General features: G+C 37.5%; 1 long non-coding RNA gene across 1 annotated transcript; it reads right to left on the reverse strand.

Annotated features, from left to right (window-relative positions):
• Positions 1 to 247: 247 nt before the first annotated feature.
• On the reverse strand, positions 248 to 10,373 carry LOC109828451. The gene is made up of 4 exons (XR_002243688.1): positions 10,346 to 10,373; positions 10,041 to 10,195; positions 1,252 to 1,328; positions 248 to 898 (listed from the first exon to the last, which is right to left on the reverse strand). It is a non-coding gene; the product is annotated as an uncharacterized LOC109828451 (long non-coding RNA).

Here is a 10,373-nt window from a genome sequence, read left to right on the forward strand (position 1 = left end):
AATGTTTTGTTACACGGAAATTTGAAACTATGAGCATGATGCAGAACATTGAAGACAGAGTTTCTGTTTCTTTATGGTGCTTCTCGTAAAATTTTTGTCTATTAAATCTTTATTTTTTTCAAGGAGAGATGTTTCAATTTTCTGTTCAAATATCACTAGTATTACCTCGTCCAAGCACGACCCTCCCTCATTTTTACCATGCACTGGAACACCCATCCTCTAGTTTTTAAAAGGGTTCAATTATAACCAATTTTGAAAGGGGAAACACCTTCGAAAAATAACAAAAAACATTATTTGAGGTTTCAACTATAAGTAATAAATTGATTAAATTCGTGAGATAATGGATAGAGCAATATGTTGCTTTTACATGTAATTAAGTCACAATTCCTTAATGTTGTTTGATCTCAATTTTATTTTTATACAAACTGATTTCTACAGCCAGCAACTATGAAGAACTTCAAATGAGTTACATTTGAAAAATAGATGCCTAACAATATTGTATGGTGTAAATATAATAATACTACTCCAACAACTCACACATAATGGCCTAGTAAAACAATACAGCAACAAAACATTAAATATAACATATATTCATGAGTCAGTCACTTGAGTGACAACCAATCATTGACGAAATTTAGAAACTTTAGCTTTTATCTTCATGGTTATACCATCCCTAGCATCATTAACCAAATTTCTAAAGATCAAATAACTACTCAAAACTAAACTAAAATAGCACAATAAAGGTCAATCTTTTCAGTGCATAAATGTGTGAAAATATTTTTTAAAAGTTAAAATTAAAAAGTGAAATAAAATTACTGTTTCATAACTGTGATGAACCGAGTTGACCCTCCGATTCAATCCATCCATCATCATCTCTGACATAATCAATCTCCAATCCCTAACCCACAAACAAACAAAACCCATTAAAACTTAGTAACAAAATCTTCATTAAAAAATCAAAAAAATTACCTAAATCAAGTTTAAAACATAAGGGTTGGGATATGATCAGAATTAGGCACTATTAAGATTAGCTAAATCAAATTTAATCATTATAAATAGAAATTAGCATCTTCACCATGCTAAAAGAAGTAACTAAATAATCTAAAATCCAACAATCTAAGGCGCAAAAAATTAGAATTTAGACCAAATTCATCACCATGATTTATATTTCAATCAATTCATCTAGAAACTAACTTAAAAAAAGTACTTTTTATGCATAAAACCCTAACAAAATAAAATCAGAAAAAGTACCTGTAGTTTTCTTCTTTTCAAAGAGGAAATCTTGAGATAGAAAATTGTGAGCAATTTATGAAGGTCAATCAACAAATCTGAAAATAAAAGACTGATTACTATAAAAGACATACTTTGAAAATTCTTACAGAGAATAGTTAATACAATTCTTATAGTAAATAAGAGAAAGAATGGCAAATTATATTCACATTACAGTCTTCACAATTATACTGATTTATAACACAAATTTTGAATTACTATGGCAACATTTACGTGAGAAGTAGCATTTCATAGTTCCTAAAAAGCTAGAAGCACTACTAATATTATTACAGATTTCAGAAGAAAACTTAGATACAATTCCAACAGTTATCTCTCAATCACTAACTCACATAGCTACTTAGTAACTGAATGTACAAACTGTAACAACCAATTAGTAAATAAAATATAATGAATTGTGATTGGTTAACATCAATCTGTAAGAACCACTTGGGAAGAAACATTTAACATTAGGTTTATTTCCCCTCAACAAAACCTTCGAGTCTAAAAAATTTTAAAGAAATCTAACACAATGATTAAATTGTGAGATCAACCTATTTTGATGGTTCTTAGAATCCTTTATTCTATATAGACCAGCAATTTGAGACTTGGGGACAGCGTTCAACTTCACTTGATATAACGAATTCAAGTATGGCAATTGAAGAATGACCAGTTGAAAATAATAATCAATAAAGCCAAGAGAACTTACCGGCATACATAAAAATAAGCATTTGAAATGATCCAATAATGTATTGAAAAATAATAATAAAGGATATGGAGACAAATATAATGACTTTTAAAAATGTGTAATAATTAACAAATTTAGTTCAAGTGTGTAATAATTTAACCGTAAAAGAAGTTGATACCTGATTGGTTCTTCCATTCTCATCTGAAAATTAGAAAAAGGAAGACAGCTTGTAAAATAACCAAACCAGATTATAAAATCTTTAAAACCTGAAATTAGAAAAGGAGGGGGGGGGGGATATAAGTAAAAGAACCTGAAATAAACCAGTTTATTGTAGTTCCTAAGTAAACTAAGATATATTATTTCTATTCAATATATAGATGGATGTGGAAATGCGGTTAGGTCTCATGTTTATTTAGAGGCAAAACACTACCCTAATCTCGATTGGCCTGAGAATGGAGGAGGAAAGATGATGCATCATGATAGTCTATTAAAAGGTTTTTGAGTAAGTTGATGATGGTTTTTGCATTAAAGGAAGCATAAGATTTGAAAAAAAAGGTTAGAATTCATGGCAATTTCCTATGATTCACCCGCTTTCAGTATTTAACACTATTAGCTGAAATTGTTTCAACCATGCATATGCATTACTTTGATGTTGGAGTTGGGTCTTGCGATATATTCATGATTGATTCTCATACCTGCTACAAAGCTTCTAAAAAATGCAAGCCATAAAGAACATAGAACATTGTCATGCTTATGAAGGGATCAAAGAGAAGCATACAATGCATCATCTGGGTATCAAAATTCTAGTTAACAGAAGTCATGTAAGTCTAATGAGTTGAATCTAACACTACACTGATCAAAGCACAAGTAAGAGTCTTAAGACTAAGAAAACACTTAGCAAGTAGATCTGATATCTTATTAGATTTTCTACTTAAAGATTAGAGTTATAAGTGCATTATTATGAATGTACACAGAAGCTTATTTTTGTAATAAAACTACCAACCAAGTACATTAGAGTTATAAGTGCTTTATTATGAATATACACAGAAACTTATTTTGTAATAAAACTATCAACCAAGTACATGATCACTATAAGACAGTGTATCTTGCAAATCACTAATCCAATGTTAATAGCAAAATGCAACATGGAAGAGAAACTAATTGTGGACCAATTTGAGGAAACACCACAGCAAAATACAAAAGTAATATAACAAAGAAACTTTCATTTTTACCAGATAAATTTTCATGATATTATTATGAAATACCATTATGAAACACTACATCTTTTGCCTTATTTTTCTTGAATCAGATTACATTTGCATCTAAAGCCTAGAAAGCAAGATGTAAAAAATAATTGTGATACGCGAATACTAAGGTAATAGCAAAATAGACCAATATCATAATGAAATACCCAACATTACAAAAGTATAAATAACAGGAAACTATCATTAACAATATTATAGATAAGTAAATTTTAAAGTTTCTGATCCTCATTTAAAATACATGGTGAACATCAAAATTATAAACATGTTCAACAATAAAATTTATTAAAATCAAGAAATTAAGCAAAAATCATAGTAAAAACCATCACCTGAAACTGATCGATACTCTCAATCACTGATTCCATCACGCACGTCATTAGGATGTTGTCATCATAATAATTATTACCTATTAATAATTAAACCAAAAAAAAGAAATACCTCGGATCAGATTTGAATAGAAAAATCTGCATCATGTGTATGTGATGGGGCCAGTGTTATTGGCTCCACGCTCACGGTATGCTTTGGTCATTGTACATGTATAGGCAAGTGATAATCTACTTAAAGGATAAGTTGTAAAGTTGGCTTCATCATATCAGTATTTACAATCATAATACGCTTGTCGAGCATTTCTAGGGCCATTTCAATGATTATGCAGATGTCGTTGATAAGCATGTGGGTAGAGGAAAACATATATATGTTTGAAGACATAACACTAAAGGTTATAATAATGGAACATTTTTAACTTCTTAAGAGAATAGAAAGAAAATTGCTCTAACTGAAAAACATAATCATATTTTAAACACCAAATTTAACAATCCAAGAAAGACTAAATAGTTGCGTCCTAAATTCAACAAAGGATTTTGCTGAAGAAACTCTTTATTAGTTCTCTTCTTTCACTTCTTTGTCGCCAATTTACGAACTGGATCGAAAATAAGCTTATTAATATGAAATCACAATTGAATCTGAATAAACCCGAGCGCAACAGGTAAAATTGATCCCATTTTCAAGTAGATTTGCTACTCACTACACTTTCACGGATCAAATTTTTTTCCTTGAGGCATCAAATGAGCAACTTTTACTGGATTTCATGAACAAAAAATAAATTTCTGCGTGATATACAAATCAAATTGCAAAGCAGGATCTTTTTCGGGAAGTTTTACCTCCGATGCCACTCGCCCTTGTTGGAGAGCGTGGACTGGAGATGCTTGGGGAGATTCTCCCAAGGGCATTCCTCTTTGATCGACTTCAAGATCAACTGCTCCTCGATCGTGGAAGGAATCCGCTGCATCTTCGAGGATTTCTTCTACAATCACCGCATTCGGATCCCGTTAACGAAAATCAAATTGGAAAATAAGTTGAGAAGAGATACCTTGTCGTTTTTGTCTTCGAGGTCTTTGAAGTCAGAATCATCACCAGCACTGCCCTTCTTCGACACGGATTTCAGGAAACCCCGAGCCTCCCGTTTTATTCACGAACCTCCCCCTCGGCGTCCAGTGACACTCATTGGATTTCCGCGGACGCGCCCGCCCGGACACGCGGCCAGTCATCGGCTGAGGCTTCCTAGATCGCCGCATGAGATCCGGCACTCCGTTTGACGAGTCGACGTCCGCGCCGGGCGAGGGCGCTGACCGCCTCGACGCTCCACTTTAAACAAGTCGGCTTGCCCATTGGATTGACGGAATCCGAGCACCCAGAGACTTAACCCGCGTCTTCCATTTTTCCAGCGTTTTTTTGAAGACGATGAATGACGAGCCCGGACTCAAAGGGCTCCCAGCTGGCACGCGAGCGCGGATCACAGGTTTTAGCGTTTTTGGCTTGTAACTTTTTTAGTAGAGATTGATTTCAAATTGCCTGTTTAGCCCAGAGATTCGAACATCTTCAATACCTGTCTCTCATCCATATTTCCCCTGACGCGAAATAATCCGTCCCAGTGGAAGTCCGCGCCCGCCCTCTACAATCAATTACTCTGCTAATCATCAAACATAATTCTTGTATCCTCCCATCTTCGATGCTGTCTTCGACCAACGGCATTCAGGAAACCCCGAGCTCCCCGTCTTTAGTTCAACGAACACCTCCCCCCTCGCGGCGTAGCTGAACTCATTTGATTTCGGCGGAAGCTGCCGGAAACAAGCCTGAGTATCGGCATGAGCGCTTCGCTAAGCATCGCTGAGAGCCTCGGCAATCTGTCTCACGACGACCCCGACGTCGCCCGCGCAGCGCCGCCCGAGGAGCGACCGCCTCGACCGTCATTGAATACAGGTCGCTTCCACTTCGATTTGACTCCGCACGACTCGAGGCCGAGACTTAAGTTTCAATTTATAGCCCGCGCTTTTTTTTGAAAGAGATGAAGACAGGCACTGTGCGCACTTCAAAGGCTCGCTGACGCAGCCGGGGATCAGCCCGTTTTAGCCCGCTTCTGTGACTTTTCCATCTTTTAGTTAGAGATTTGAATTTCAAATTTCTTATCAGCAGAGATTTGCAATTCAATACCTCCTTTCTTCCATTCCTATTTCCATGAGCTGAAATATAATGTCAGTGGAACCCCAGTCGGCGCCCTCTCCCAAATCCCACATTACTCTGCCTAACATTAAAAGTAATTCTTGTTCCCTCCCCATTTCTTTTCTCTCCCTACTCCCAGCAGCGACTATGCGCATATGGACTTGTAGGTGGCTTTGCTGTCGCAGTGTGATTCTTAATCCAACAAGTTAACTTCAACTTCGAACCTGTCGCCCCCTCCTGTTTGCCGAATTCCAATATCGAGATTTGCCGAATCCTGGGCAAACCCTCTACCCCCTCCTCGCCCTCACTCCACTCACTTTACATTCCAGGGACGTAGAATACTCAATATCAGGAATTAATTGCCTGATTTTCGATACACAACACAGGAAACATTTTTTGTCGTAGTCGCGAGTTGCGTTTGCTATTCATCTCTGATTGGAGTCCTTTTGATTTTGGTGGTGTCTTTTGAGTGCACAATAATTAGTCTTGTACGCGTCAATCCGTAATCCCCAGAAAGTAAAGCTTTCTTTTCCTTTCTATTTGCGCACCCGGTGCGCCGTCCGGCGGCTGGGCGGGCTACCCGGAGGCTATTGGAACTTAACAAAGCCCTAATCCCAATTGTCTAACCTCCCTTTGACCTGTGCCTAACCACAAGCTTCTTTTAAAGTCCAGCGAAACCGCCACCATTAACCATAAATAACATACCTCCATCTACTCCCATAACTATTCCCACCCAATAATGCTTTTTGATGCGACACTCTCTCCATAGACGCCCATCTTACATAACTTTAAATATCCACGAGGTACAACGTCCGAGAAACCTTCGAACAAAACCCCATGCCTCATACCCCCCTCTTTTCTCTTCTTTTTCGTTCATCACCATTCTTTTCCCTTTTTCTGTTGTATCAGCCCACTGTTCACCAGCAAGACTCACGCGAAAAAAAAATGAAAATCCGAGAAAAACAAACCTTATACTCCCAACCTATAACACTAGTACTGACCCCGTGCCAACGCACATCCGGCACTTATTTTTTCCTCACCCTTGTATTCTTAAATTTATATTGTCTCTCTAAGTTCTAATACACATTATAATGTGATTATTGTATACGTTAAAATAAAAAATGTATAAATCTTTAGGTTTAAAAAAAACTATGTTACACAAAATAATTGTCATCTTGATGCTCTGCTACACCCTGCCCCCCTAAAGAACTATAAGTCAACTCTCCAAATTTCCTAGCTTTAAGCAAATATCAAAAATTCTAACTATATTACCTATAATTGCCCGAATATCTCTTTCTAAAGTTTTGTCAATGGCAAAATTTTGCAACCAATTACTATTCAAGAGGTTAATTTATTTTCTATCTCGAGAGAGAGTTGTTTTGGAAAAGTAAAGTAGCTTAAATTGGTATTGATATTATCTAATTCTTCATCTTCCATTTTTCTTGTTCTACAAAAGAAAGTAAGTCTTTATATTTATAAATTCTCTTTTAAGTTGAAATTCCTATGCAATTTATTAATAGTTATTTGTGAACTTGTCCCTTTCTTTCGTTGTTATTATCCACATTTTTCAATATAACACTGTTTAGAAGGTTTAAATGAGTATGTGAATAAATGAGTAGTATGTGAATAAAAATATTGATGGTTACTTGTGTAGTGACATGAATACATTACATACAGGTCTCTTCAGATGAGGATAAAATTAGTATGTGAAGTACATGTTCTGGTATTGGTTCTTTTTGTTTGAGCTTAATGACGGATGGCTTTCTTTGGTACTCAATTCTGGTATGGGTTCTTTTTATTTATGTTTATTAGATGGGAAATGATGATGATAACAAACTGAGAATGCATCCTATATTAATTATGTAATGTTTAGGCGAGGTAATTTTGTGTGGAATGCAATCTACATTGATATTATAATGTTTGGCTGAGGTAATCCCTCAGAAGAGTAGCCTACATTGCATTCATCAGTTTATACAAAATGGCAATCTTTTATGACCGAATCTATTTAACTATCCTGAGCCCTAGTAAGTAAATTCATGGATTATTGGCTGCTGATTTCGAACTTGTTTAGTCCTATTTTGTGTAGGATACGGTGCATATATTTGAGCTCTGTTTGAGTCCGTGGTGCTATTTTGATGTTATCTGCTGCATTTCGGGCTTGTTTAACTCGTATTTTTGATGTAAATTAGGTTCCGGTTCTGGGCTCTATATGGAGGTTCGGTGTGATTTTAATTTTTCATGCTGAATTCGAGTTTAGTTAGCTTATTTTTATGTCGGGAATCTTGGTGTTATTTTTAGTTCGGTGCTGTTTTTTATTGAGGCCTAAAATACCCAAATTGGCTATATTATATACGAACGCTTTGCCAATTTAGTTATTTTATAAAAACTCCGACCGACGACAAGACATTAAACCTCGCTTTTTTTGGTCAATAAGGCACGTGTTTCTCAAAACTCCGACGAGCAGAAATTTTGTTATCTAAACACACTTACCTCCCAAAATATAATTAAATTTGGCCCACAACTATCAAAACAAATCATTTCCCCTCCCTCTCCCCCAAATTCATCCCCTCTCCCCCCCTCCTCTTCCTCATTGTTGTCATCAAACATCCTCCTACTCCCATCACTCATCCCCAACCGTAGAAAAGCCAGGTACAGCTGGAGCAGTTTGAAGATGGCGTTCGTTGAGCCCCAACGGAAGCCCTTTGACGGAGGCCGAGGACGGATCCTCACTCGTCAGGGAAGTTCTTGACGCAGAGTGACCAAGGCGCCCTTCGGTGTTGGGAGAACGACTGGGAGTTCCGGCCGCCGCACTGCCAGATGTAGACGTACATCTGCACAGACGACGGGCGCGAGATGAATGTGGCCGGTGATGCTGATGGTAGATCATGAGGTAGACCGAAGAGATTCATGGCGGAGCGAAATCGAGAGAAACGACCAGGGAGCGTGTGACCTCGTTGATGTAGGCCCGGAAGAGGACGCCCACGTTGCATGCCGAGGTCCTTAAAGAAGCTGAGGGTGTGCAGGGTCTGTTGGTTGTAGTGAGAGGAGAACTTTATGTCCTTTGGAGTACGATGCTGAAGATGTAACGGTGAAGCGCCGGATGCCGACAATCAATGAACAAGCAAGTGAAGAACCATGAAGAGGCGGCTCAGAACGACTTGGCGGGCGGAAGGCCAGGGTCTCAAGGCCGCCCAGCCACGGCTGCCCTGTTTACTCCGGTGACAACCATAGGCGGTTTGCTCTTGCTTAACTGGCTGGCTGCAAATACTGTTGTGGGGATTAGAAGGGAGCCTCAGTGAGAGCGCTTCATAATCATACTCATCTTTGGCATTCATTGAGCACCAACAGCTGCCATCCCCAAACCTGCCACATTTACCATATAACTCAATGAGCTTCATTTTCACAAGCCTGTCAAGCGCAAAACCATATTTTATGACCTGGTTATGTATCTGTTTTACTTCACTTAGGGAGAGACTTCTATGATAGAAGTTAGCTAATAGAGGAGGAGGGGAGGGTGGGGAGAGGGATGGAGTTGGAGGGGGAAGGGGAGGAGGAGGAGGAGGACGTTGACGACGGCGATGAGGAAGAGGGAGGGGATGAATTTGTTTTGATAGTTGTGGGCACAAATTTAATAATTTTGGGAGACAAGGGGTTTAAAACAAAATTTCTCGCCGGAGTTTTGAGAAAAGTGCCTTATTGACAAAAAGGACGAGCTTTAATGCATTGTCGTCGCCGGAGTTTTTTAAAATACCAAACTGGCAAAAGCGTTCGTATAAATATACCAATTTGGTATTTTAGCCGTTTTTTATGTGATCATGCTGATTTCGAGCTTGTTTAGCTCTGTACTTTGTATAAATAGGTTCAATTATGAGCTCTGTTTGAGCTGGTGTTGCTGTTTTTGTTATACTCAAGCTGATTTCGAGCTTGTTTAGCTCTATGTTGTGTGGAATAGGTGCTATTTTTGATATTTTGATGCTGATTTCAATCTTGTTTAGCTCTATTTTGTGATACTTTTAGTTTAGTTTATTGCTCTATTTTTGATGTGATCATGCTTTATAATTTTAATTGTAAAATAATAATATGTAATTAAAACTAAGAGGAGGGGTGTTCCAAGTGCAATGGTAGAAAAGAGGCAAGGGCCGTGCTTTGCACGGGGTGCTAAAATTCAGTCTATCTCCTTAGTTAGCGACTACATGAATATGTAACTAATACCAGTTATAACATGTTTGCTATGGCAAATTTCATAAAAATACCCTTGTTATGTGTCAGAAGTATCCTCACAGAGATATATCACATATTGATGTTAAAATGTTTTCTAGGTGTACCTCTTCAAATGCCCAGTCATCTTGTTGGTCATGGGAATCACCAGCCTTCGGAGACCATATGAAGTCTTCTATCATACCAGTAAACTTGTTTATCTTATCTCCCAATACAGCTAACTCCCTCCATCCTCTCTGCCCCACGCATCATCTCCTCCATTCTGAAACAAAGACAAATAAACGCATGCATGACATGCATTTTAGCTTTGAACAACCAAAAATTCTCCTTTGATGTAGCTACTGAATGAGGCATAACATTGTTCCAAGTTATAAAAAAGTGGAAATGAAAACCAAAAGTAAAAATGGAATACCTGAAGAAAGATTTTTGGATAGAAACAC

The sequence above is a fragment of the Asparagus officinalis genome, unplaced genomic scaffold (assembly GCF_001876935.1).
Source record: "Asparagus officinalis unplaced genomic scaffold, Aspof.V1 AsparagusV1_Un1498, whole genome shotgun sequence".
NCBI lineage: Eukaryota > Viridiplantae > Streptophyta > Magnoliopsida > Asparagales > Asparagaceae > Asparagus > Asparagus officinalis.